The sequence below is a fragment of the Triticum dicoccoides genome, chromosome 4A (genome assembly GCF_002162155.2).
Source record: "Triticum dicoccoides isolate Atlit2015 ecotype Zavitan chromosome 4A, WEW_v2.0, whole genome shotgun sequence".
Lineage (NCBI taxonomy): Eukaryota > Viridiplantae > Streptophyta > Magnoliopsida > Poales > Poaceae > Triticum > Triticum dicoccoides.
In genome coordinates this window covers 572447192-572472772 of record NC_041386.1, presented here as the reverse complement: position 1 = coordinate 572472772, position 25581 = coordinate 572447192, and positions in this window count along the sequence as shown.

The window sequence follows — 25581 nt, the reverse complement described above, 5'->3', positions numbered from 1 at the left end:
GAAATACTTATGCTACTCTGCTGCATCATCCCTTCCTCTTCGGGGAAAACCAACACAAGCTCAAGACATAGCAAGAAGGATTTCTGGCGCCGTTGCCAGGGAGTCTACGCAAAAAGTCAACATACCAAGTACCCATCGCAATCCCTATCTCTCGCATTACATTATTTGCCATTTGCCTCTCGTTTTCCTCTCCCCCACTTCACCCTTTCCGTTTTATTCGCCCTCTCTCTCTATCCTCCCTCTCTGTTTGCCTCTTTTGCCCATTTGCTCTTGTTTGCTCGTGTGTTAGATTGCTTGTTTGTCGCGATGGATCAAGATAATACCAAATTGTGTGACTTCACCAATACCAATAATAATGATTTCCTTAGCACTCCGATTGCTCCTCTTACCGATGCTGAATCTTGTGAAATTAATACTGCTTTGTTGAGGGTCAGTTATTTTGGGCAGCTTAAAAAATAAGCCGCCTCTCCTCAGCTTAAAAAATAAGCCGCTGTCAAAATTTGTTGAGTCTTCTATATTATTTATCCTATAACTAGTCCATAAGCCTCGATGAATGAGAGAGGCGGCTTATAAAAAAAGCTGGGAAGGAGGTGGCTTATTTATTAAGCCGCTAAAAGAACTGGCCCTGAATCATGTTATGAAAGATCAATTCGCCGGCCTTCCTAGTGAAGATGTCGCTACTCATCTGAATAGTTTCGTTGATTTATGTGATATGAAAAAGAAAAGAGATGTCAATAATGATGTCGTTAAATTGAAGCTATTTCCTTTTTCGCTTAGAGATCATGCTAAAGCTTGGTTTTCGTCTTTGCCTAAGAATAGTATTGATTCGTGGAACAAGTGCAAAGATGCTTTTATCTTTAAGTATTTCCCTCCCGCTAAGATCATCTCTCTTAGAAACGATATTATGAACTTTAAACAACTTGATCATGAACATGTTGCACAAGCTTGGGAGAGAATGAAATTAATGATACGTAATTGCCCTACTCATGGTTTGAATTTGTGAATCATTATACAAATTTTTTATGCTGGATTGAATTTTGCTTCTAGAAATCTTTTAGACTCGGCCGCGGGAGGCACTTTTATGGAAATCACTTTAGGAGATGCTACTAAACTCCTAGATAATATTATGGTTAATTATTCTCAATGGCACACTGAAAGATCATCTAATAAAAAAGTGCATGCGATAGAATAAATTAATGTGTTGAGTGGAAAGATGGATGAACTTATGAAATTATTTGCTACTAAGAGTGTTTCTTCTGATCCTAATGATATGCCTTTGTCTACTTTGATTGAGAATAACAATGAATCTATGGATGTGAATTTTGTTGGTAGGAATAATTTTGGTAACAACGCTTATAGAGGGAATTTTAATCCTAGGCCATATCCTAGTAATCCTTCTAATAATTATGGGAATTCCTACAATAACTCTTATGGAAATTATAATAAGATGCCCTCTGATTTTGAATCTAATATTAAAGAATTTATTTCTTCGCAAAAGAATTTTTATGCTATGATTGAAGAAAAAATGCTTAAGATTGATGATTTGGCTAGGAATGCTGATAGAATTTCTCTTGATGTTGATGCTTTGAAACTTAGATCTATTCCACCTAAGCATGATATCAATGAGTCTCTTAAAGCCATGAGAATTTCAATTGATGAGTGTAAAGAAAGAACCGCTAGGATGCGTGCTTCCAAAGATGCCTTTATTAAAGCGTGTTCTTCCAATTCCTATGAAAATCAAGATGAAGATCTAAAAGTTATTGATGTGTCTCCTATTAAATCTTTGTTTTGCAATATGAATCTTGATGAAACTTAATATGATCTTCCTTTACCTAGAAGGCGTTCTCAAAACTCGGAGTATTTAGATCTTAATGATGAAATTGATGAAAGTGGGATTGAAAGAAATAAAAATATAGATGTTGCTAAACCCACTATATTGGATTTCAAGGAATTTAATTATGAAAGTTGATCTTTGATTGATTGTATTTCCTTGTTGCAATCCGTGCTAAATTCTCCACATGCTTATAGTCGAAATAAAGCCTTCACCGAACATATTGTTGATGCCTTGATGCAATCTTATGAAGAAAAACTTGAGTTGAAAGTTTCTATCCCTAGAAAACTCTATGATGAATGGGAACCAACTATTAAAATTAAAATTAAAAATCATGAGTTTTATGCTTTGTGTGATTTGGGTGCTAGTGTCTCTACTATTCCCAAGACTTTGTGTGATTTACTAGATTTCCACGATTTTGATGATTGCTCTTTAAACTTGCATCTTGCGGATTCCACTATTAAGAAACCTATGGGAAGAATTAATGATGTTCTTATTGTTGCAAATAGGAATTATGTGCCCGTAGATTTCATTGTTCTTGACATAGATTGCAATCCTTCTTGCCCTATTATTCTTGGTAGACCTTTCCTTAGAACGGTTGGTGCGATTATTGATATGAAGGGAATATTAGATTTCAATTTCCATTAAAGAAGGGAATGGAACACTTTATTAGAAAGAAAATAAAATTACCATATGAAACTATCATGAGAGCCACTTATGGATTTCCTACCAAAGATGGCAATACTTAGATCTATCCTCGCTTTTATGCCTAGCTAGGGGCGTTAAACGATAGCGCTTGTTGGGAGGCAACCCAATTTTATTTTTATTCCTTGCTTTTTGCTGATGTTTAGTAATAAATAAATTATTTAGCCTCTGATTTGGTTGTGTTTTTTGTGTTTAATTAGCGTTTGTGCCAAGTAGAACCGTTGGGAAGACTTGGGGAAAGTCTTGTTGAACTTGCTGTAAAAAACAGAAACTTTAGCGCTCACGAGAACTGATATCATTTTTATTTGAAGAGTGATATTTCGTTAATTCTTTTTGAAGATGATTAATAGATAAATTCCTCACGTCCATCAATTTATTTTCGAATTTTTGGAGTTCCAGATCTTGCGCTAGCTACAGATTACTACAGACTGTTCTGTTTTTGACAGATTCTGTTTTTCGTGTGTTGTTTGCTTATTTTGATGAATCTATGGCTAGTAAAATAGTTTATAATACATAGAGAAGTTGGAATACAGTAGGTTTAACACCAATACAAATAAAGAATGAGTTCATTACAGTACCTTGAAGTGGTCTTTTATTTTCTTTCGCTAACAGAGCTCACGAGTTTTCTTCTTTGAGTTTTGTGTTGTGAAGTTTTCAAGTTTTGCATGAATTCTTGTGATGGATTATGGAACAAGGAGTGGCAAGAGACTAAGCTTGGGGATTCCCGCGGCACCCCAAGATAATCCAAGGACACCAAAAAGTCAAAGCTTGGGGATGCCCCGGAAGGCATCCCCTCTTTCGTCCACTTCCATCGGTAATTTACTTGGAGCTATATTTTTATTCACCAACATGATATGTGTTTTGCTTGGAGCGTCTTGTATTATTTGTGTCTTTGTTTGTTAGTATGCCACAATCATCCTTGCTGTACACACCTTTTGAGAGATCCATACATGAATTAAAATTTGATAGAATACTCTATATGCTTCACTTATATCTTTTGAGCTAAGTAGTTTTGCTCTATGTGCTTCACTTATATCTTTTGAGCATTATAATTTTGCTTTATGTGCTTCACTTAGATATTTTAGAGCACGGTGGTGGATTTGTTTTAAAGAAACTATTAATCTCTCATGCTTCACTTAAATTATTTTGAGAGTCTCTTAATAGCATGGTCATTTGCTTAATAATAATATGCTTGGAATTCAAGATTTGTGAAACTTTCTTTTGAGTGTGTTGAATACCAAGAAAAGATTAAAGCATGATCATTGCTTTGAGATATGGAGGTGATAATATTAAAGTCATGCTAGTTGAGTAGTTGTGAATTTAAAGAATACTTGTGTTGAAGTTTGTGATTCCCGTAGCATGCACGTATGGTGAACCATTATGTGATGAAGTCGGAGCATGATTTATTTATTGATTGTCTTCCTTATGAGTGGCGGTCGGGGATGAGCGATGGTCTTTTCCTACCAATCTATCCCCCTTGGAGCATGCACGTAATACTTTGCTTTGATAACTTCTAGATTTTTGCAATAAGTATATGAGTTCTTTATTACTAATGTTGAGTCCATGGATCATACGCACTCTCACCCTTCCACCTTTGCTAGCCTCTTTAATACCGCGCAACTTTTGCCGGTATCATACACCTACCATATACCTTCCTCAAAACAGCCACCATACCTACCTATTATGGCATTTCCATAGCCATTCCGAGATATATTGCCATGCAACTTTCCACCATCTAGTTCATCATGACACATCCATCATTGTCATATTGCTTAGCATGATCATGTAGTTGACATAGTATTTGTGGCAAAGCCACCGTTCATAATATTTCATACTTGTCACTCTTGATTCATTGCATATCCCGGTATACCGCCGGAAGCATCCATATAGAGTCATACTTTGTTTTGATATCGAGTTGTAATCATTGAGTTGTAAAAAAATAGAAGTGTGATGATCATCATTCAATAGAGCATTGTCCCAATAAAAAAAGAAAGGCCAAAGAAAAAAAAGAAGGCCCCCCAAAAAAGGGCAATGCTACTATCCTTTTACCACACTTGTGCTTCAAAGTAGCACCATGATCTTCATAGTAGAGAGTCTCTCATGTTATCACTTTCATATACTAGTGGGAATTTTACATTATAGAACTTGGCTTGTATATTCCAATGATGGGCTTCCTCAAATTGCCCCAGGTCTTCATGAGCAAGCAAGTTGGATGCACACCCACTTAGTTTCTTTTTGAGCTTTCATATACTTATAGCTCTAGTGCATCCATTGCATGGCAATCCCTACTCACTCACATTGATATCTATTGATGGGCATCTCCATAGCCCGTTCATACGCCTAGTTGATGTGAGACTATCTTCTCCTTTTTTGTCTTCTCCGCAACCACCATTCTATTCCACCAGAGAGCCCTGAAGCTAGGTAAGATTCGCCGGCTTGCATGCCTTCGCCTCATCCCGTTTCCTGGCACCGGTGACGTTCTACTCGCCCCCACCATGATAAGCCATCCTTTGGCATATGTCGCACCAAACCCCCGACATTTGGCACCCACCGTGGGGCCTGGTGCACCGCCGTCCGGAGACCTGTTTTGGACGGGAACCCTTTTCCTCCCTGGTGAGCGCAGCCAGCCAGGCACACCAGACGGAGTTTGCGCCGACGCGCTGCGCGGCATTGAGATCGCCTACGCAGCCAGCTCCTTGGCCGAGCTTGTCGGCGAGGTTCGCCTCTTCGACGAGCCTGCATCCAACGCAGACGCGGGCGGCTCCGAGAGCCTCCTCACGGGCCTCCTCGATCAACTCCATGTTTCCGGCGAGCCCGCCATAGACTTGGAGTCTGTAGGCTCCACCGACCCGATGCTGGTCGACTCCGACACAGCATCGCTCGACGCGTTCCCCACCAATGTGGTGGTCTACGATGAACCTCTCCCTCGCACAGAGAGCGACGGAAGCACCATCACCGAGGTGCTCGTCATCAGCCATGACGAGCTCCCCGGCGGAGGAGCGCACGACTCGCTCGGCGCGGCGCTACAAGACCTAACTGCGCCCATTCCGGAAGATGCTGACGCAGAGATGTTGGAGGCGCGCTGCCTTCAGCTCGTTGAAGGCGCGAAGAAGCTGGCCAGCATGAGACGCTTGTCAGAAGCCTACCAGCGGGAGATGGATCGCGCCGTTGGCGGCTCACCGGCCCTGGCAGGGCCCAGCCACCTTGGCGCGGTCCAGCAGCGCGGCGTAGCCATCGCCAGCCTATTTGGGGCCAGCCTCCCTGTGTACGCTACACCAGCGGAGAACATCCGAGCCGCCCAGGCAGCGGCGGACGAGCTGGACAATTTTGAGGGCGAAGAATGCCGCCTGATGCTGGAGCGAGTCCAGCGGCTCCTTCACGCGGCTGCCGTGCAGAACGAGGCCGGCTGCCGCACGGAGGCGCCGCAACGGCCAAACGACGACCTTCACCGAGATCAAGGCGCGACGTCTCGGACGCCGACTGGCGGCGCCCGAGGAAGAAGAGACAAGGAGCCGGCTGTCAGCCACAGTCGAACTCGCATTACCATAGAGGGCGACCAAGACGGCCGCCCGAGAGCAGTGGAACAATGGGACGACTGCCCGCCTCCTCCTCCTCGCAAGGAGAGGCGAGTCTCCCCGCCGCCTGTTGACCATCCGACTCTCGGCGACCGCCTTGGCCGGAGAGAGGGGGTCGGAGAAAATGACGCCCGCCGCCGGATCGACCGACTACACCGGTCCCTAGCGCTGGAAGAAGAAGATGAGCTAGGTCCGCCTTGTTTCGGGCCCCGCATTCGGGACGAGCCCTTTCCCAGAGGGTTCACGCTCCCAAGAGACACGCCCAAGTATACCGGCTCCGTGAAGCCGGAAGACTGGCTAGTCGACTACTCCATGGCTGTCAGCATAGCAAACGGCAACAAGCGTGTTGCTGTAAAATACGTTCCGCTCATGCTTCAGGGCACGGCCCGGACATGGCTGAACAGCCTGAGGCCCCGCAGCATCAATAGCTGGGTCGACTTCACCGAAGCGTTCGTCCGCAACTTCACCAGCACGTACAAGCGTCCCCCCAAGCCTCGACAGCTCTCCTTGTGCGTGCAAGGTCCTGACGAGTCGACTCGCGACTACCTCACGCGTTGGGCTGAGCTCCGGAACTCCGGCGAGGGCGTGCACGAGGTGCAGGCCATCGAGTACTTCACAGCCGGGTGCAGAGAAGGCACCCTCCTCAAGCACAAGCTCCTCTGCGACGAGCCAAAAACCCTCGACGAGCTGCTGATCATAGCGGACAAGTATGCCACGGCCGACTCCTCCATGAAGGCGGAGATTCAAGTCAGCACAACTGGCAAAGTGGCCCCTCAAGCTCCAAGGACTCCGGCGGGAGACGCCAGTCGGCGACAACCGCAGGGCGACCACAAGCGCAAGGCCCCGTAGCTAGCTTCCAGCAGCCGGCAGGTCGCGATCGTTGAAGCCCAGCAGCCGGATGGGAAGCCTCCGCCCAAGCAACAGAAAGGCGGCAAGAGAAACTGGTTGCCGGCCTTCTCCTACGAGCAGACCCTGGATGGACCTTGCAAATTCCACAGCGGCGCGAAGCCGTCGAATCACACCACCCGGAAGTGCCACTGGCTCACCAGGATCGCCAAGGGAGACGACCTCCTGCCTCCCCCGCCTGCCGGGCAGCCGCCTCCGCCTCCACCCCAGCAGTCGGCTGCCAGGCCAGTCGGCGCAGTGTAAGACGAATACCCTGAAGAACACGGAGCCTACATGGTGTTTACCAGTATGGCTGATGATCGACGCAGCAGGCGGTTGTAGTGACAGGAGGTGAATGCAGTAGCCTCAGAGACGCCAGAATTCATGCACTGGTCCAAGAAGCCTATCAGCTGGAGCCGGGCTGACCTCCCAGAAGTGATGTCGAGTCCGGGCTCCTATGCCTTGGTCTTGGACGCCACCTTTGCTACGGATAGATGAGCTGTGCGTTTCTCGCAAGTTCTGATAGGCGGAGGCAACAACATCAATATCCTATACAAGGACACCATGGAGAAGTTAGGAATCAAGCAAAGACAGCTTCAGAACAGCCGGACAGTGTTCCACGGCATTGTTCCTGGGCTTTCCTGCTCACCGATCGGCAAGATCCTAATGGACGTCCTCTTTGGAGACAAAGATCAGTTCCGCCGAGAGTCTGTTTGGTTTGAAGTGGTGGACCTCGAGAGCCCATACCATGCGCTACTCGGCCGACCCGCCTTGGCCAAGTCCATGGCGGTCCCCCACTACGCCTACCTCAAGATGAAGATGCCCACTTCCAGGGGAATTCTGACTGTAGTCGGCGACTACCGGAAGTCGTCTGCCTGTGCGGCTGAAAGCAGTCGGCTAGCCGAGTCCCTAGTGATCGCGACCGAGAAGCGGCTCCTGGAGCAAGTTGTGGCGATGGCCGGCAAGCAGGCAGAGGTATCGCCCAACCCAAAGGAGTCGGAGGCTGAGGTTTCATTCAAGCCGGCCAAGGAGACAAAGAAGATACCCTTGGATCCGGAGCACCCAGAGAGGTACACTGTCGTAGGTGCGAACCTCAACAGCAAATAGGAAGGTGAGCTCGTCGATTTCCTCCGTGAGAATCGGGACATCTTCGCATGGTCCCCCAAAGACATGCCAGGTGTACCGACGGAATTTGCCGAGCACAAGTTACATGTCCGATCTGATGCAAAGCCGGTCCAGCAGCCCCTACGCCACCTATCAGAAGAGAAGAGAAGAGTTGTCGGAGAAGAAATAGCCCGACTCCTAGCAGCCGGCTTCATTATGGAAGTATTCTTTCCAGAATGGCTAGCAAATCCGGTCCTGGTACTGAAGAAGAACAAGCAGTGGCGTATGTGTATTGACTACATGAGCCTCAACAAGGCCTGCCCCAAGGACCCATTTGCTCTACCAAGAATCGGTCAGGTGATAGACTCCACAGCCGAACGCGAGCTGTTGATTTTCTTGGATGCATACTCAGGATATCACCAGATCAAGCTGAACCCGGCCGACAGACTGAAGACCGCCTTCATCACACCGTTTGGAGCCTTCTGCTACCTCACCATGACGTTCGGCTTAAGGAATGCCGGCGCCACCTTTCAGCGTTGCATGCAGAAGTGCCTCCTCAAGCAGCTCGGCAGGAACGCCCACGTCTACGTAGACGACGTGGTGGTGAAGACGGAAAAGCGTGGAACACTGCTGGAAGACCTCAAGGAGACCTTTGAGAACCTACGCCGATTCCAGATCAAGCTCAATCTCGAGAAGTGTGTCTTCGGAGTACCAGCCGGCCAACTCCTTGGCTTCCTGGTCTCTGAACGCGGCATAGAATGCAACCCAGTAAAGATCAAGGCCATTGAGAGAATGGAGGTACCCAGCCGACTGCTGGATGTGCAAAAGTTCACCGGTTTCTTGGCGTCCATCAGCCGATTCGTCAGTCAGCTGGGCGGGAAAGCTCTCCCCTTATACCAACTCATGAAGAAGACCACTTTTTTGAGTGGAACCATAAGGCAGACGAAGCTTTTCTCCAGTTGAAGAAGATGCTGACTACTCCACCCGTCCTGGCGGCTCTGGCTCCGGCTCCCAAGGAACCTATGCTCATGTACATCGCCGCCACCAGTCGGGTAGTCAGCATGGTCATCGTGGTGGAACGCAAGGAGGAAGGCAAAGCACTACCCGTCCAGAGACCGGTATATTACTTGAGCGAAGTACTGTCGACCTCCAAGCAGAACTACCCCACTACCAGAAGATGTGCTATGGCGTACACTTTACTGCCAAGAAATTGAAGCCTTACTTTCAAGAGCATCCAATCATAGTGGTTGTCACACCCTAGCTAGTTCAAGCATTAGAGTGTGCATCATGTTTAATTTCCTTTTAAGTTTGAAATGGGGATGACAGAACCCCCAACACCCCCCTGGAAACAACTAGGGTTTACTAAAATTATTTTCAATGAATCTGAAATGCCCTTCTAAAAAGTTCACTCTCTTTGTCTTGGGTTGGTACCTCTGGCAAAAATTGGTGCACAATTTTCTAGGTCAACAGAAGGTCATTGAATTAAATCATAAGTATTTCATTTTGGGCATTTAAATGCTATAAAATAATTTAAATGCTCAAATAATTCTGGAAATAAATGTCTGCTGTTGGAAATATTCTAAACAGAGCCCACAATTATTTTTAGGATTTTTGGAAACATTTTAGTATTTTTAATAAAGCCCAACAGTTGCAGAAAAAATAGAAAACAGAAACAAATAAGAAAAAGAGAGAGAGGGAAACCCACCTGGGCCTCACCTGTGCTGGCCCAGCCCACCTGGCTCGGCCCAGCCGACTGGCCTTGCCAGTCGTCCTCCTCCTCCCGCCAGGAGGACGAGGAGCGCGTGGCCGGCGCCCGCGGCCACACGCCGGCCACCTCCTGCTTCTGCCGACGCCCGGGAGGCGTCTAGGGTTGCCACGCCGACCCCCTCGTCCCCCTCTCTCCCTTCCTCACTCTCCCCCTCGTCTCCCTCACCCTCTCCCGCGATGGCCGAGCGTGATCCTCGCCGCCGTTCGCCGTAGTCGTCACCACAGCCACCCCCTCGCCTCTCTGACAAGCCCATTAGCTCCGCCCTGCCGTCCTTGACCTCCTCATCGACTCACGTGACGCCGGACGCCTCCAAGCACCTCCCCGACGCCTTCTTCTTCCTCGATCCGCTGAGATCGCCGGCAACGCCCCGACGACGTCCGACCTTCCCCGAGCCCGCTGAGACGCGTTCTGCAACCGCTGTGAGCCCATCTTTCTTCCGCCCCTCTCCCCGCGCTCGTTCGCGTCCTCCAACCCCCTCTGCCATCGAGGCCGAGAGCTCGGCTCCGCCGGCCATGTCGCCGCTGTGGCCACAGGCGCGTAAGCTCGAATCCGAGCACGCCTTTGTCTTCCACATGCTCCCAGGAGCCCGTAGCACCATTTCATGCGCCTCGCCGTGCCCCGCAGCCTCGGTTTCGGCCTCGCCCGAACTCCGGTGCCCGCCAAGGTCGTCGCCGGCGACGTTTCCGGCCACCCTAGCTCCACCCACTGCCACCACTCGATGCGGTTTGCTCCCAGCTATGCATAGATGCTCTCCGTCGTCGTTTTGGTTGCCAGAGCACGAAACCGCAGCCCTCCGCCGCGTCTGGCCTCACCGGCGGCTAAATGCCGGCGAGTTTGACTCAGTTTGACCCCTGTGTGGGCCCAGGTAGACCCCCCTGAGTCTATGACAGGTGGGGCCGGTCTGCTTATTAGTTTAGGATTAGTTTTAACTAAGTTTAATTAGTTCAGTCACTGACATGTGGGCCTAGGCCCCACTGACAGCTAATTAGTGTTAATCTAATTCTGTTAACTAGTTGTGACACTGACAGAGAGGGCCCACCAGTCAGGTTTGACCTGGCTGACCCAGTTGACCACTGACATCACACCTATGTCATGCTGACGCATTAATTCAATTACTGGAATTATTCTTATATAGGAAATTCCAGAAAATATCCAAAACTTCTAAAAATCATAGAAAATCAACCATAGCTCCAAATGCAAAGATTTATATATGAAAAATGATCAGAAAAATTAAATCTATCCATCTGTAATGGTTTCATGCATGACAAAACAAGTTAACCTTGCTGTTTAAGCAGAATAAGGTGATGCTCTAATAAGGCCATGTTTAATGAGCTAATATTTAAATCTTTGATTCAAATGAGTTCATCCCCTTCTGTTTTAGCTTGCATTAGTCCAAGACACCTTCATCTTGCCATGTCATAGCATGCATCATATTGTTGCATATTTCCATGTGTTGATTATGTTTCGGTGTGATTTTCGTGGTAGGTTCTGCCTCCGAGGATAACCCCGAGTATCCGTCTGAAGGGCAGTACCCTACTACCTCTACAACAGGCAAGCAACCCATTGATCATTCCGATACAAACCCATGTTCTCGCTTCTGCTCTTGTTTACTGCATTAAGACAACGCGATTCAAACTTCTGTGTGCTATGGTAGTTGAACCCTTATCCTCTGCATGACCTGTCATTGCCACAGTAACTAGATGAAACCCACTAGCATGTGTAGGAGTTGATTGAGCCATGTATGTGATTCCTACCTTGCTATGCCTGCTATGCTTAGAGTTGTGTCAGGTCTGGTTCATCTGGGTGATGGGCTAGAGTGATATGATTATGTCGGTACTGTGAGGGATGTGTGGAACATGTTTTGGTAAAGGTATCAATGAGAGGACGTGTAGGAGTACATGGTGGGTTGTTTCATTGAGGCCGTCCCTAAGAACTGAGATCTGTATGTGTGATTTTAAGATTCAGCTACTACCATGCATTGGGATCCTTAATTGACCCTCTCGGCTTCTTAAATACCCTAGTACTCTGTCTAGGAGTTGCAAATAGTTTCTGGTGTTTGTAGGTAATGTGTTGGCGGCCGTGTGTAGCGCTGACCCTAGGGTTGGGCTATGTTGCGGTAGATACACCGTGGCACGGTGTACCGAGTCACCCGTTTGGTGTCTCGGGAACCCTGTTCACATTGTTCAGGGCTGTATGTGGAAACCTCGGCCGGACTCCCTGCGGAGGGAACCTGGATAGGCGATGAACCTGGACTAGAGACTTGATTGTTTAGGTAGGCCGTGGCCGACACCCTCGCTGGGCCTCCGCTTGAAGGTTCCTGAGTACATATCGTGTAAACGGCGGTAAGTGGTGAAAGCGTGTGTGACGAAGTACACCCCTGCAGGGTATAAAACTATTCGAATAGCCGCGTCCGAGATAAAGGACTACTTGGTTGCCTATACAGTTCATAGACAAGTTAATGGATACTATTAAAAGACTCAAGATAAGTGTGAGTACCGAGGATGGCCCTCTCGTAGTATGACGAGAGAGGATCCCCGGTGGAGTATTGTGTTGGTGAGTAGTGGACTCGTGTGCGAAAACTATTTTACTAGTGGAGTTCCGTAGGATAGCTTAGCCAAGAGTCAAAGCTGGCTTGCTGCAATAACCCCACCACCTTCTTGAGAATGAGCATGTATAGTAGGTTCTGATGTAAGACTTGCTGAGTACCTTTGTACTCATGTTTGCTTAATTACTGTTTTCAGACGACAACACCGCCCCCTCCGATGGGTTCTACGTAGACCTTGACGTCAACGAGTGACTAGCCACCCAGGTGGTGATCCTGGCCATGGAGGGCCCTATGTAGATAGACAGGCTTCGAGAAGCCTTCTTTCTTTCTAGTGTCTGTACTCAGACTAGTTGCTTCCGCATGTGCTTGTATGATTGTATGACTTGAGTGTCGGGTCATGTGACCCCTATCTGTATGAACTTGTTATGTATGTCTATCTGGAGCCTTTAAATAAAGTACTTGAGCTGTAGAGTTTGGTTGTGATGCCATGTTGTATGTACTCATATCGGGCATATTGTGTGTATGATTGAAATGCTTGGTATGAGTAGGATCCGACAATCTAGTTGTTTATCCTTGGCAGCCTTTCTTATGGGGAAATGTAGTCTAGTGTTCCTCGAGCCATAGTAGTCCGCTACAGCCCGGTTCACCGGAGTCCTGCTAGCCCAGCACTACTGCTCAGGACACTTGACTGGCCGGCATGTGTTTCACGTCATTCATATGTCTGTCACTTCGGGGAAATGTCACGCGGTGACATCCGGAGTCCTGCCTAGCCTGCTACAGCCCGGGTTCCCCGGAGTCCTGTTAGCCCAGTGCTATGGCCCGAAATCACTCGCTGATGACCGACATGCTCGATGTGATTCATCTATGCCTGTCTCCATAGGTCTGTGCCGCTTTGGGTTCACGACTAGCCATGTCAGCCCGGGTTCTCTGTCATATGGATGCTAGCGACACTATCATATATGTGAGCCAAAAGGCGCAAACGGTCCCGGGCCACAGTAAGGCGACACCCGTGGAATACCGTGCGTGAGGCCGCAAAGTGATATGAGGTGTTACCGGCTAGATCGATGTGGCTTGGAATCGGGGTCCTGACAGTGGTCTGCACGACCCCGCTTGCCGAGATCATTGGCAGCCGAGATGCTTCTGGCCGAGTGGCCAAGTGGGCCATAGAGCTGGTTCCCTACACCATCTACTACCAGCCCCGCACCACCATCAAGTCACAAGCACTGGCTGACTTCCTCGTCGACTGGGCCGAGACCCAGTACCTACCTCCAGCGCCCGACTCCACCCACTGGTGGATGCATTTTGACGGCTCCAAGATGCGCACCGGCTTGGGAGCCGGCGTCGTCCTCACCTCTCCTAAAGGCGACAAGCTCAAATACGCACTGCAAATCCATTTTGCCGCCTCCAACAACGTCGCCGAGTACGAGGCGCTCATTCACGGGCTCCGGCTTGCCAAAGAACTTGGCATCCGCCGGATCTTGTGTTATGGCGACTCAGACTTAGTGGTCCAGCAGTCATCTGGCGACTGGGACGCGAAAGATGCAAACATGGCGAGTTACCGTTTCCTCGTGCAACAACTCAGTGGGTATTTTGAGGGGTGCAAATTCCTCCATGTGCCAAGAAACGACAACGACCAAGCAGACGCCTTGGCACGAATCGGCTCGACCCGCCAAGCAATACCATCTGGCATCGCCCTTCAACGCCTCCTCAAGCCGTCCGTCAAGACTTCACCAAAATCAGACTCCATCTTCATACCGGCTCCTCCCTAAGACGTCGGATCCGACTCCAGAGCCCCGGCAGGCGACACGAGGATTTCGGTAGATGGCTCCAGAGCCGCCACAGTTGAGGCCGGCCCAGGGACTGTGGAACCCGGCCCGGGGACTGCGATGGCGGACTCAAAGACTCCAGAACTCAACCCAAGGGCCGCCCCAGTCGGCCTGGGGACTTCATTAACCCAGCAAGCAGTTGTTGACTCCAACCCGCCGCCTCCCAGCCCAGCCGCCCTCGTCCAAGTCGCAGTTCTGGCAGTCGAAGAAATAGCAGCACCCTCATGGGCCCAGCCCATCCTCAAATTCCTGGTGAGCAAAGAGCTGCCAACTGATGAGACCTCAGCTCGGCAAGTACAACGCCAGGCGGCAGGCTATACCATAGTCAACAAAGAGCTGGTCAGACGCAGCGTCACTGGTGTCTACCAGCGCTGCGTAGAGCCAGAGTAAGGCCAAGCAATTCTCAAAGACATCCATCAAGGCGAGTGCGGCCACCATGCGGCTTCAAGAGCACTCGTCACCAAAGCCTTTCGGCATGGTTTCTTCTGGCCGACTGCCTTGGAAGAGGCCAAGGAGTTGGTCCAAAAATGCAAAGGATGCCAGAAGTTCAGCTCCAAGCCGCACCAGCCGGCTTTTGCGCTCAAGACCATCCCCATTGTCTGGACTTTCGCAGTTTGGGGTCTAGACATGGTGGGACCATTCAAGACAGCACGAGGTGGTTTAACTCACCTACTTGTCGCAGTGGACAAGTTCACCAAGTGGATAGAAGCAAAGCCAATCAAGAAACTGAACGGTCCGACTGCCGTGACTTTCATTTCCGATATCACAATTCGGTACGGCATACCACACAGCATCATCACCGACAATGGCACAAAATTCGCCAAAGGCGCCTTGGCCTGTTTCTGCGCAACACAGGGCATCCGACTGGACCTAGCGTCCGTCGCCCATCCATAGTCAAACGGCCAAGTGGAGCGAGCAAACGGCCTCATCCTGTCTGGCATCAAGCCCCGGCTGATCAAGCCTCTGGAGCTTTCGGCCGGCTGCTGGCTCGATGAGCTACCAGCCATCCTTTGGAGCCTGCGCATGACTCCAAACAAGTCAACCGGCTTCACACCTTTCTTCCTTGTCTACGGTGCCGAAGCCGTCATCCCAACGGACATAGAGTTCGACTCCCCACGAGTCACCATGTACACTGAGGAGGAAGCAGAAGAAGCACGACAAGACGGTGTCGATCTGCTGGAAGAGGGCCGGCTGTTGGCACTCAGCCGGTCCAGCATCTACCAGCAGAGCCTGCGCCGATACCACAATAGGAAGGCCAAGCAAAGATCTTTCCAAGAATGCGACCTTGTGCTCCGGCTAATCCAGCGAACAGCCGGCCAGCACAAGTTGTCGGCGCCTTGGGAAGGCCCTTTCATCATCAGCAAAGTACTGGGCAACGATTCCTACTACCTGATTGACGCTCAGAAGCCCCGAGCACACAAGAGGGACGACTCCGGCAAAGAGACGGAGCGGCCATGGAATGCAAATCTCCTCCGAAGATTTTACAGTTGATGCAGTATGTACCATGCTACCTTTTGTATTAAAGTACCAAGACTTCGGGCCCCCCGAGACGAGCTCGGGGACTGCCCTCTTTTGTCTGTATGATAAAAATTATGCCTACAAGTATGTTACTCTTTTTATGCCGCTTGGCACCGGGCTTGACAAGTCAGCCCCGGGACTTGCCGCCTTGCACTATGAAATGCTTCCTGCAGTCGGACAAGTAGTGTGTAAATGCCTAAACCACCTCCTGTCAGAAGCCGCAGCTCGCAGAGCGACTGTACGGTGGGCAGAGGTAAGGTAGAATGGGCATTCGAATGAAAAATGGCTAAGGACTCAAAGCATAAAACATAGCTCAAGACGGCTTCTAGCCTTTTTTGCAAACCAGCCCTCGAATAGTCGGATTGCCGCTTTCTATCCAACTTGCTCAAAAACTCTTCAAAACGGCTAAGTACTTACCTTCCCAAAGTAGCCAAGCATTTGATCCAGCGGCAGTCCGCAGAGCGGCTGTCCGATTGGCAAGGCAGGCAACTAAGAGAAAGCGGCAAAAGAAAAAAGCCAAAAGAGCAATGAGCAAGCAAAGATAGAACTCGGATAAATATATTTACATAACATAGGCCCTTGGCCGAATCTTCGAGCAGAAGTTCAAAATACACCCCGCAGGTGGAATTGTGCGAATTAACAAGTTCTCCAAAGACTACTGAAGCAGATAAAATAAAGATAAAGCAGCAGCTTAGGAAGCAGTAGACGGATTCAGAGGGTCGGAGGAGGCGGCAGCGTCAGGCGTCAGGGCAGCCAGCTGGCTAGTCTCGGCTTGATCGCCTCCGGCGGCAGTCGACTCGGTTGCACGCGGCTCGTTGCTGGAGGCGCGGTCGAGCGGAGGCTGGCCATCTGCTCCGTCTTCTGGTGCCTCCGCCTCGCCTCCGTCCTCCGCCTCACCCTCTTCCTCGACGCTGGAGCCAATCACCTCCGCCGAGTCCTCGCCATAGTCAGGGTTTATCCCAAACCACTCCGGCGCTACCTCCTCGCCGTCTTCAGACCGCTCGGGGATGAAGATGCTGGTGTCGGTGTACTCGGCGATCGCTGTAGTATGCTTGATGAGGGTGTCTTCCGCAGCCGCCAGCTCCGGCTGGGCCTCCGACCGAAGCGTGGCTAGCCGGTCTAGATCCAGCCCCGGATACCATGCCTTGACGAACTCCAAGGCCCGGCGCGCTCCAGCTCGGGCCGAAGAGCCCTTCCAGGCCTCAAGATGACCAGCCGCGACCCCTAGCCAGTTGGCCGTCAGGTTGGGGGTGCCAGAGCCTGCATGTCCGTCCATAGGGCGGCAATCGCCTGGGCACCAACACGCTGAAGCCGGCGCAACATCCGGTGAGCTGGCCGAAGGCGAGCCTCGATGCTTAGGATGTGCTCGTCAAGAGTTCGGGGGGCGTCGGCAGCAATCTCTACGCCCTCCGACCTTCACGGTCAGCCTCGATGGCTAGGACGGCGACCTGCGAGTGCCCAGGAAAGAAGTCTGCCAAGATGGAAGAAACAAAGAAGCAAGTCAAAAGCCAGGGATCAGCACGATTTATAATCGGCAGCTCAAAGATAAATAAGGAGACTCACCATCAATGATGTCTTCAATTTCGTGGAAGCCGGAAGCCAGCAGCGCCTCCTTGTCAGTCCAGGAGGAGCGCTCGCTCGTGAACTCGGCCAGGAGGGCGGTTTCCGTTTCCTCCGCATCCTTCTGCGTCTTCGCAAGCAGCTCCTTCAGCTCTGCCTATTGAGTGGCCAGCAGATCGCGCTCTGTGGTGAGCTTGCCGCACTCCTCCTCTTTGGCGCGCAAAGCGGAGTTGGCGTCGCTTAGCTGCTATTGAAGAACAGCGTTGGCTCCTGAAAAGAAGGAAGAAAGAAGGCGTTAAGTCATCAGGTAAAGAAGGTCGCCAGGGAGATCCGGCCCGACTGCTCAGCAGTCGGCCGAATCTCAGGGACTACAGCCCGCGGGTGCGCCAGCGCGCCCCCGCAAAGAAGGGAAAGGACTTACTCCGGCTCTCCGCCAAGTCAGCGGTCCGCTTGCCCAGCTCTTCAATGTTACAGTTGAAGGCAGTGATGCAGAGGTTGTGGTAATCCCGCGACAAGCATTTCAGATAAAAGTTAGTACCCATAGTTCATCAATTGGAGTTTCGGGCCGGCTGCTGAGAAAACAAAAACTCAGGGACTACACCCAATGGGTGCGCTGGCGCGCCCCCACAGAGAGGAATAAGAAAACAAAGACCAAAGGAAAAAAACATACCCGGACGGCTGCCCGCGACTCCAGGTACGCCTTGGTGCAATTCTGGAGAGCATCGCCCTCGGCACGAAGCTTCGCCTGGACGTCCAGAAGCGCCTGGTTCAGCGGCCCTGTGCCACCTCCTTGCACCCACCCAATGGGCGCGGCGCTCGTCGCTTCGGCGTCTGGGATCGCCGAGCTGGCGGTGCCGGCTTCCAGGGGGCGGGGTGCCGAAGTCGCCTTCTCCAGACGGCGGCGCGTTGGCGAGCCGACTTGGAGAAGTAGCCTCGCCATGGCCTCGTCTTCGGTCGGCAGCACCGGAGGGTCCGCTGGCTGCTTGCCTTGCGCGCCTTCAAACGGCGGCGGAGGCGGCGGCGGAACGTTCGCGTCCAGCGTAGAGGGGTCGCCGCCTTCCCTCTCCACGACGGGGTTCTCCCCGCCGGCTTCTCCAGTCTGCCCCGTGAACTCCGGAGGCGGCGGCACAGAGTTCAACGGGGTGACGAACACCACTGATTGGCGGCGTGCGGCTTCCTCAGCCTGCCGCTTCGGCCTCCGCCAGTTTTTTCTTGGCGGAGGCCTCTGCCCTGTCGGCCTCCGCCTTCTTTAGGCGAATGGCCTCTTCTTCGTTGCGCTTCTCCTGCGCATTCCGCTCTGTCGCCTCCCGGAGGTCGGCAGCGGGGTCAATCCGTCGAATGGTGGCGGACGTCTCCGCTGACCCCATGACGGAGGCGGCAATGACCCTCTCAAGTGTGAGGGGAGCCCTAAAGTAAGGGAAGCAAGCAAGAGACTCAAGCAAAGCCACAAAGAAAGAATAAGCATCGAAGACAGAATACTCACGCGGAGACCAATGGTGGCTTCTTCACTTCCTTACGGAAGCGGGTGGCCTTCGTAGCCGCCTCGTCTCGCCGGGTCGCCGCAGCCAAACCCTTGGGCTTCTTCGGCCGACTGTCGAACAAGGTCGGCACGGCCCTGTGCTTCTTCCCACCGCCTGGAGCGCCCGGCGCGGCAGAAGAGCCCGCGCCAGGCTGGCCGGCTCCTGGCCGATGGCGAGGGGCGACTTCTCCCTCGGCGTCGTCAGGCCAGTCGGCGAAAGTAGCCGAAGGCCTGAAGTCGCCTGCTGTTCCTCCTCCTCCCTCAGCGTCGTCCTCCAGAGCCGCCGCCCCCAGATCGGGGTCATCAACGTCGCTCTCCGCCCGGTCGGCGAGGAACTCGCGGGCCGGCCCCGAAGTGTCGGCTGGCGGGTGGAGGAGGGGATTCTGACCAAAGCCGACTCGTCAAAACAAACTCGGCAAGAAAGAAGACAATCCAAAGAAAGAAAGGAGAGGTAACTCACCACGGGCAGGGGGTTGGCGCTGGAGTACGGCTCCTTGCCGAACCGCCAGTCCTCCAAGAGCTTGCTGTCCGAGAGGTAGTTCACCATAAAGGCCACCTCCTCGTGAGGCATAACGTTGGTGCACATCCGACTCGGGTCGCGGTGCCCGCTCATCTGGCATATCATGTGGGTGCGGCCTTGGAGCGGGAGAAATCGGCGCGCCACGAAGGCGGCCAGCAAGTCTGGACCAGTCAGGCCCTCCGACTGCGTCAGCACTCGGAGTCGCATGATGGCGCCGGCTCCCGCAGGCGTCAGCGACCTGGCCCAGTACGACCAGTTGGGCAGTCTCCTAGCCGGCGGGCCGGCTTCGAAAGCCGGCAGGTTGACCCAGTCGCCCCTCGCGGAGACGCTCCTGACGTAAAGTAGGATCTCTTTCACATCTTCACCGAATTTATCAGCGAGATGGAGGGGAAGGGATTGTCGGCCCCCGACCTTCGCACGGCAATGAAAGCGCCGCACTAAGCTGGCACGCCCGCGGCCTGGGTGCCGAGCTTGGAGAAGAAAAACTCCCCCCAGAGCTCGAGGGTGGGGAGGACTCCGAGGAAGCCTTCGCACAAGGCCACGAAGGCGGACAACAACACTATTGTGTTGGGGTGAGGTGGTGCGGCTGGAGGCCGTAGAACTCCAGGAAGGATCGGAAGAAACTGCTCGTCGGCAGCCCCAACCCGCGCAAGCAGTGCGAGCGGAAGATGACCCGCTCGCCCTCCTGCGGTGCGGGGGAAATCTCCCCCTTTGGCGCAAGACGCACCCGCACGTGATCCTCGCCGGGGAGCCGACGAGTCCGGCGGAGGAACTCGATGTGGTCATCATGAAGTTCGGAGCCGTCCCAGGTACCGGAGCGCACCGGGGGAGGCGCGGCGGCGGAGGAAGAACTCATCGCGAGCTGATCGCCACGGCCTTCGTCGGAGCTTGGGCGCACGGCAGAGCGAAGCAGAAGAAGGAGGAGAGCGAGAAGAAGTGAGAAGGAAGAAAGCGAGGAGTGGTGGGAAGGAGGGGCGCGCGTGCCCCCCTCTTCCCCCTACTTATAGCCCCGTGGGCTGCGAAGCCGAGGGGGAGGACGTGGGGATTTACTGCGCCCACGGCCCCACGACCCCCACGTTCCACGATAAAGTTACTGCGCGTAGTAACTCCACGGGAATCCCAACCGTCCGCCGGGGCCGCAGCGGATCCGCTCAGGCGCCGAGGCGCGGTAGTGGCGGGCCCTGCCTATGGACATGTCCCGTCGCGCGCGTAGGCTAGCAGGATGGCCCAGCCACGTGTCATCGCATGACAGGCCTCGAACGGGCGGCGGCCTGGAGGCTTAGCCAGCACACTACTTGGATCCCGCCGCGACGTTCGAAATATTGTGCGAGTCGGAATTGAGTGAGTCCGAATTGAGCGAGTCCGACTCCTTCTAGTTGGCCCGGCAGAAGTCAATCAGTGACCATCTGTTGAGCACCCGGAAAGGGAAACTGTTGAGGCTTCTCGGCCGATCGTCCGCGGCGTCTCACCAGCTTCGGGGACTACTATCGGAGTAATGGGCCACGGGTAGGCCAACCCGAGCCCCAGAACCTTTCAAGACATCGAGGCAGGCTGCACCCCTCAAGACCCCAGGACGAAGAGCCGCCTTCTGAGGAGTCGACGGCAAGACGGCCGACTGCCCGCTCACGGCCGAGTCCCAGGGACGACTTCAGAGTAAATCCGACTCCCAACTGGCGACTTCCAGAGAAGCCGGCTTTGGGGAGTCGGCCTGCGACTCCGGCAAAACCCCATGACCTCATCAAGAGGGACGAGGCAGAGGAGTGGCTACAGCGAAGCCCACCCCGGCCCCTTACCAAGGGCAGGCATGGCCACAGCACGCCGTACCCCGGAAGATCTCCGTGCGGCGTGGCACTGTTGCCATGCCGGCCCTGACATCAGCACTGCAGGACCGAATCCTGCACCCACGACGGCTTGTCTGTACGGCCTAGAGGCAGCAGGCCCCACCAGTCAGTGAGACCTCAGGAGACGGCAGGAGAACCACCAGTCGGACTCATTGAGAGCCGGCCCCGGGGAGTCGGCCGAGCCCTCCCCCGGGGCCCACGTACCATTAATCAAGATGTGATGGGGAGTGGCAATAGTGATCGCCCGCCAGGCGGCGAGGCTATTGCCACAACCTCATGATCAAGCCCGCGTCATCAGAAGCACGACTACAGTAATCAGTAGCCAGCAAGACCCGCCCGCGGCGGACGCGGCATGTCGGCCCCGTACCAGGCCAGCCGGCGGGGCCCACCAGTCAGCGGGCCCCAGCAGTCGGCGGAGAAGACAGAGGCCAGAGGCACTGACGACTGGGCCCGCGTCCAGCCGGATTACCATTGTACCCCTGGGTGGTAGGCCTATATAAACCCCCCAGGGCACCCATGCAAGGGGTTGGAACCCGGTAGCTCTAGACCATATCAGATAAAAGGGAGAGAGCTAGCCTTGTCCTCTCCTGCCACCGAGAAACAGCTCAAGGAGCAACCGTGTAAACACTTTGCGATAGTGATCATGCGGAGACCCCGCAGAGTAGCAGTAGGGGTACACTAGTAGAAAACAGGGCTTTGGTCCAGGCCGGGTCAGCCCATTAGTCCCGGTTCAGTCCAGAACAGGGACCAATGTGGGCATTGGTCCCGGTTCGTGAGCCCAGGGGGCCGGCGGGGCCATGTGGGCCATTGGTCCCGGTTCATCTGGACCTTTTGGTCCCGGTTGGTGGGATGAACCGGGACCAATGGGCCTTGCTCCTAGCCCACCACCATTGGTCCCGGTTGGTGGCTTGAACCGGGACCAAAGGCTCCCCTTTAGTCCCGGCTCATGCCACCAACCGGGACCAATGAGGTGCCTATATATACCCCTCGCTCGCGAGCAGAGCACCCCAGTGCTCTGTTTTTCTCTGGCCGAGTGGGAGAGGGCTTGGTGGTGCTCTAGCTCACCTCCTATGCACACAAGGTGTTCGATGGAATGCCCGATCCACACTACTTAAGCTTTCTCCTCTCCAAGCTCGACCTCCAAGCTCCATTTTCCATAATATTTGTCTAGGTTTAGCGGTCCGTCACGCCCCGTCCCGTCTTCACCGCCGTCGATCACCCGCGCCGAGCTCATCGCTGGCACCACCATGGTGAGCCTCTTGTTTTATCTTCTTTCTGAAAGGAAAAATATTCTTACTTGTATGTTTACATAGATACTTGTATTATTTTCTTACTTTTATTATTGCATCTTATATAGTGCGATGGTTTTGGTATCCGCCCCCGTCGGCCCTCGTCCTGTCTATGATTCGGATGTGGTATATATATTATCTTTATAACTGTTGGTTCATTTATTGTTTATGAAAATTATGCTGACCAACGTGACATAGATTTTATTTATGTAGGATGTATGTGAATCAGAAATGCCAACTGACCCTATTGTCGAGAGGTTAAATTTAGTTGAAGAAGAAAACAATTTGTTGAAGGGAAAAATAAAAAAAATTGAGGAGGAGAAGATGATATTGGAGTTGCATGTTGCGGATGTCGTCGATGATCACAAGATCAAGATGGATGCAATGCGCTTGAAGATTAGAAAGATTAGAAAATATGCCATTCATACCGAGGCTTGGTATCATTATGCCGTTGGATCAATTGTTACCTTGGTTGCAATTATGATCACATTTGTTTTCGCATTGAAATGTTTTACATAGTTTCAATGTATGGTTTAATTAATTAGATGCTCTGGAGAGCTATATGTTGTTAGATGAGAACTATGTATGCACTTTGGTTTTAATGTGATGATGAACTTCTATTAATTTGGACACTTAATTATATATAATGCACGCAGATGAACCGGCAATGGATGTACGGTGACAGACACACCCGCGAGTACATTAAGGGCGTGCATGAGTTTCTCGAAGCGGCTGAGGCAAACAAGCAGATTGGTTTTATGTGTTGTCCATGCACTGAATGTGGGAATATGAGGTCTTACTCTAACCGGAAAATCCTTCACTCCCACCGGCTTAACAAGGGTTTCATGCCACACTATAATGTTTGGACGAGGCACGGAGAAATAGGGGTTATGATGGAAGACGGCGAAGAAGAAGAGTACGATGACAACTATGTGCCCCCTGAATACGGTGATGCTGCAACGGGGGGAGCTGGTGAAGATCATGAGGAACCAGACGATGTGCCCAATGATGCTGCAACAGGTGAAGCTGCTGAAGATCAAGAGGAACCAGACGATGTGCCTGATGATTGTGATCTCCGCCGGGTCATTGTCGATGCAAGGACGCAATGCGAAAGTGAAAAGGAGAAGCTGAAGTTTGATCGCATGTTAGAGGATCACAAAAAAGGGTTGTACCCCAATTGCGAAGATGGCAACACAAAGCTCGGTACCGTACTGGAATTGCTAAAGTGGAAGGCAGAGAATGCTGTGGCTGACAAAGGATCAAAGGATTTGAGAAGCTACTGAAAATATTGAAGAAGAAGCTTCCAAAGGATAACGAATTGCCCGACAGTACATATGCAGCAAAGAAGGTCGTATGCCCTCTAGGATTGGAGGTGGAGAAGATACATGCATGCCCTAATGACTGCATCCTCTACCGCGGTGCATACAAGGATCTGAACGCATGTCTGGTATGCTCCTATAATACCACGGTTGAAACGTCTGTTCAAAAACGAAGAGCATGCCAAGTTGATGCGATGGAGCAGTGAGAACCGAAAGAAAGATGGGAAGTTGAGAGCACCTGCTTACGGGTCGCAATGGAGAAAAATCGAGAGAAAGTACTGGGATGAGTTTGCAAAGGACCCAAGGAATGTATGGTTTGCTTTAAGCGCGGATGGCATTAATCCTTTCGGGGAGCAGAGCAGCAATCACAGCATCTGGCCCATGACTCTATGTATGTATAACCTTCCTCCTTGGATGTGCATGAAGCGGAAGTTCATTATGATGCCAGTTCTCATCCAAGGCCCTAAGCAACCCGGCAACAAAATTGATGTGTACCTAAGGCCATTAGTTGAAGAACTTTTACAGCTGTGGAATGGAAACGGTGTACATACGTGGGATGAGCACAGACAGGAGGAATTTAACCTTAAGGCGTTGCTGTTCGTGACCATCAACGATTGGCCCGCTCTCAATAACCTTTCAGGACAGACAAACAAAGGATACCACGCATGCACGCACTATTTAGATGACACTGAAAGTATATACCTGGACAAATGCAGGAAGAATGTGTACCTGGGCCATCGTCGATTTCTTCCGACCAACCATCAATGTCGAAAGAAAGGCAAACATTTCAAAGGCAAGGCAGATCACCGGAAGAAGCCCGCCATGCGCACCGGTGATCACGCGCTTGCTATGGTCAATGATTTACACTACGTAATCTTTGGAAAGGGTCCCGGTGGACTAGCTGTTCCGAATGACGCTGAAGGACACGCACCCATGTGGAAGAAGAAATCTATATTTTGGGACCTACCCTACTGGAAAGACCTAGAGGTCCGCTCCTCAATAGACGTGATGCACGTGACGAAGAACCTTTGAGTGAACCTGCTAGGCTTCTTGGGCGTGTATGGGAAAAAAATATACACCTGAGGCACGGGAGGACCTGCAACGTTTGCATGAAAAAGACAGCATGCCTCCGAAGCAGTATAAAGGTCCTGCCAGCTACGCTCTTACGAAAGAAGAGAAAGAAATCTTCTTTGAATGCCTGCTCAGTATGAAGGTCACGACTGGCTTCTCGTCGAATATAAAGGGAATAATAAATATGCCAGAGAAAAAGTTTCAGAACCTAAAGTCTCATGACTGCCACGTGATTATGATGCAACTGCTTCTGGTTGCATTGAGGGGGCTTCTACCGGAAAACGTCCGATTAGCCATTGTGAAGCTATGTGCATTCCTCAATGCAATCTCTCAGAAGGTGATCGATCCAGAAATCGTACCAAGGCTAAGGAGTGATGTGGTGCAATGTCTTGTCAGTTTCGAGCTGGTGTTCCCACCATCCTTCTTCAATATCATGACGCACGTCCTAGTTCATCTAGTCTACGAGATTGTCATCCTGGGGCCCGTATTTCTACACAATATGTTCCCCTTTGAGAGGTTCATGGGAGTCCTAAAGAAATATGTCCGTAACCGCGCTAGGCCAGAAGGAAGCATCTCTATGGGCCATCAAACAGAGGATGTTATCGGGTTTTGTGTTGACTTCATTCCTGGCCTTAAGAAGATAGGTCTCCCTCAATCGCGGTACGAGGGGAGACTGATTGGAAAAGGCACTCTTGGAAGAGACTC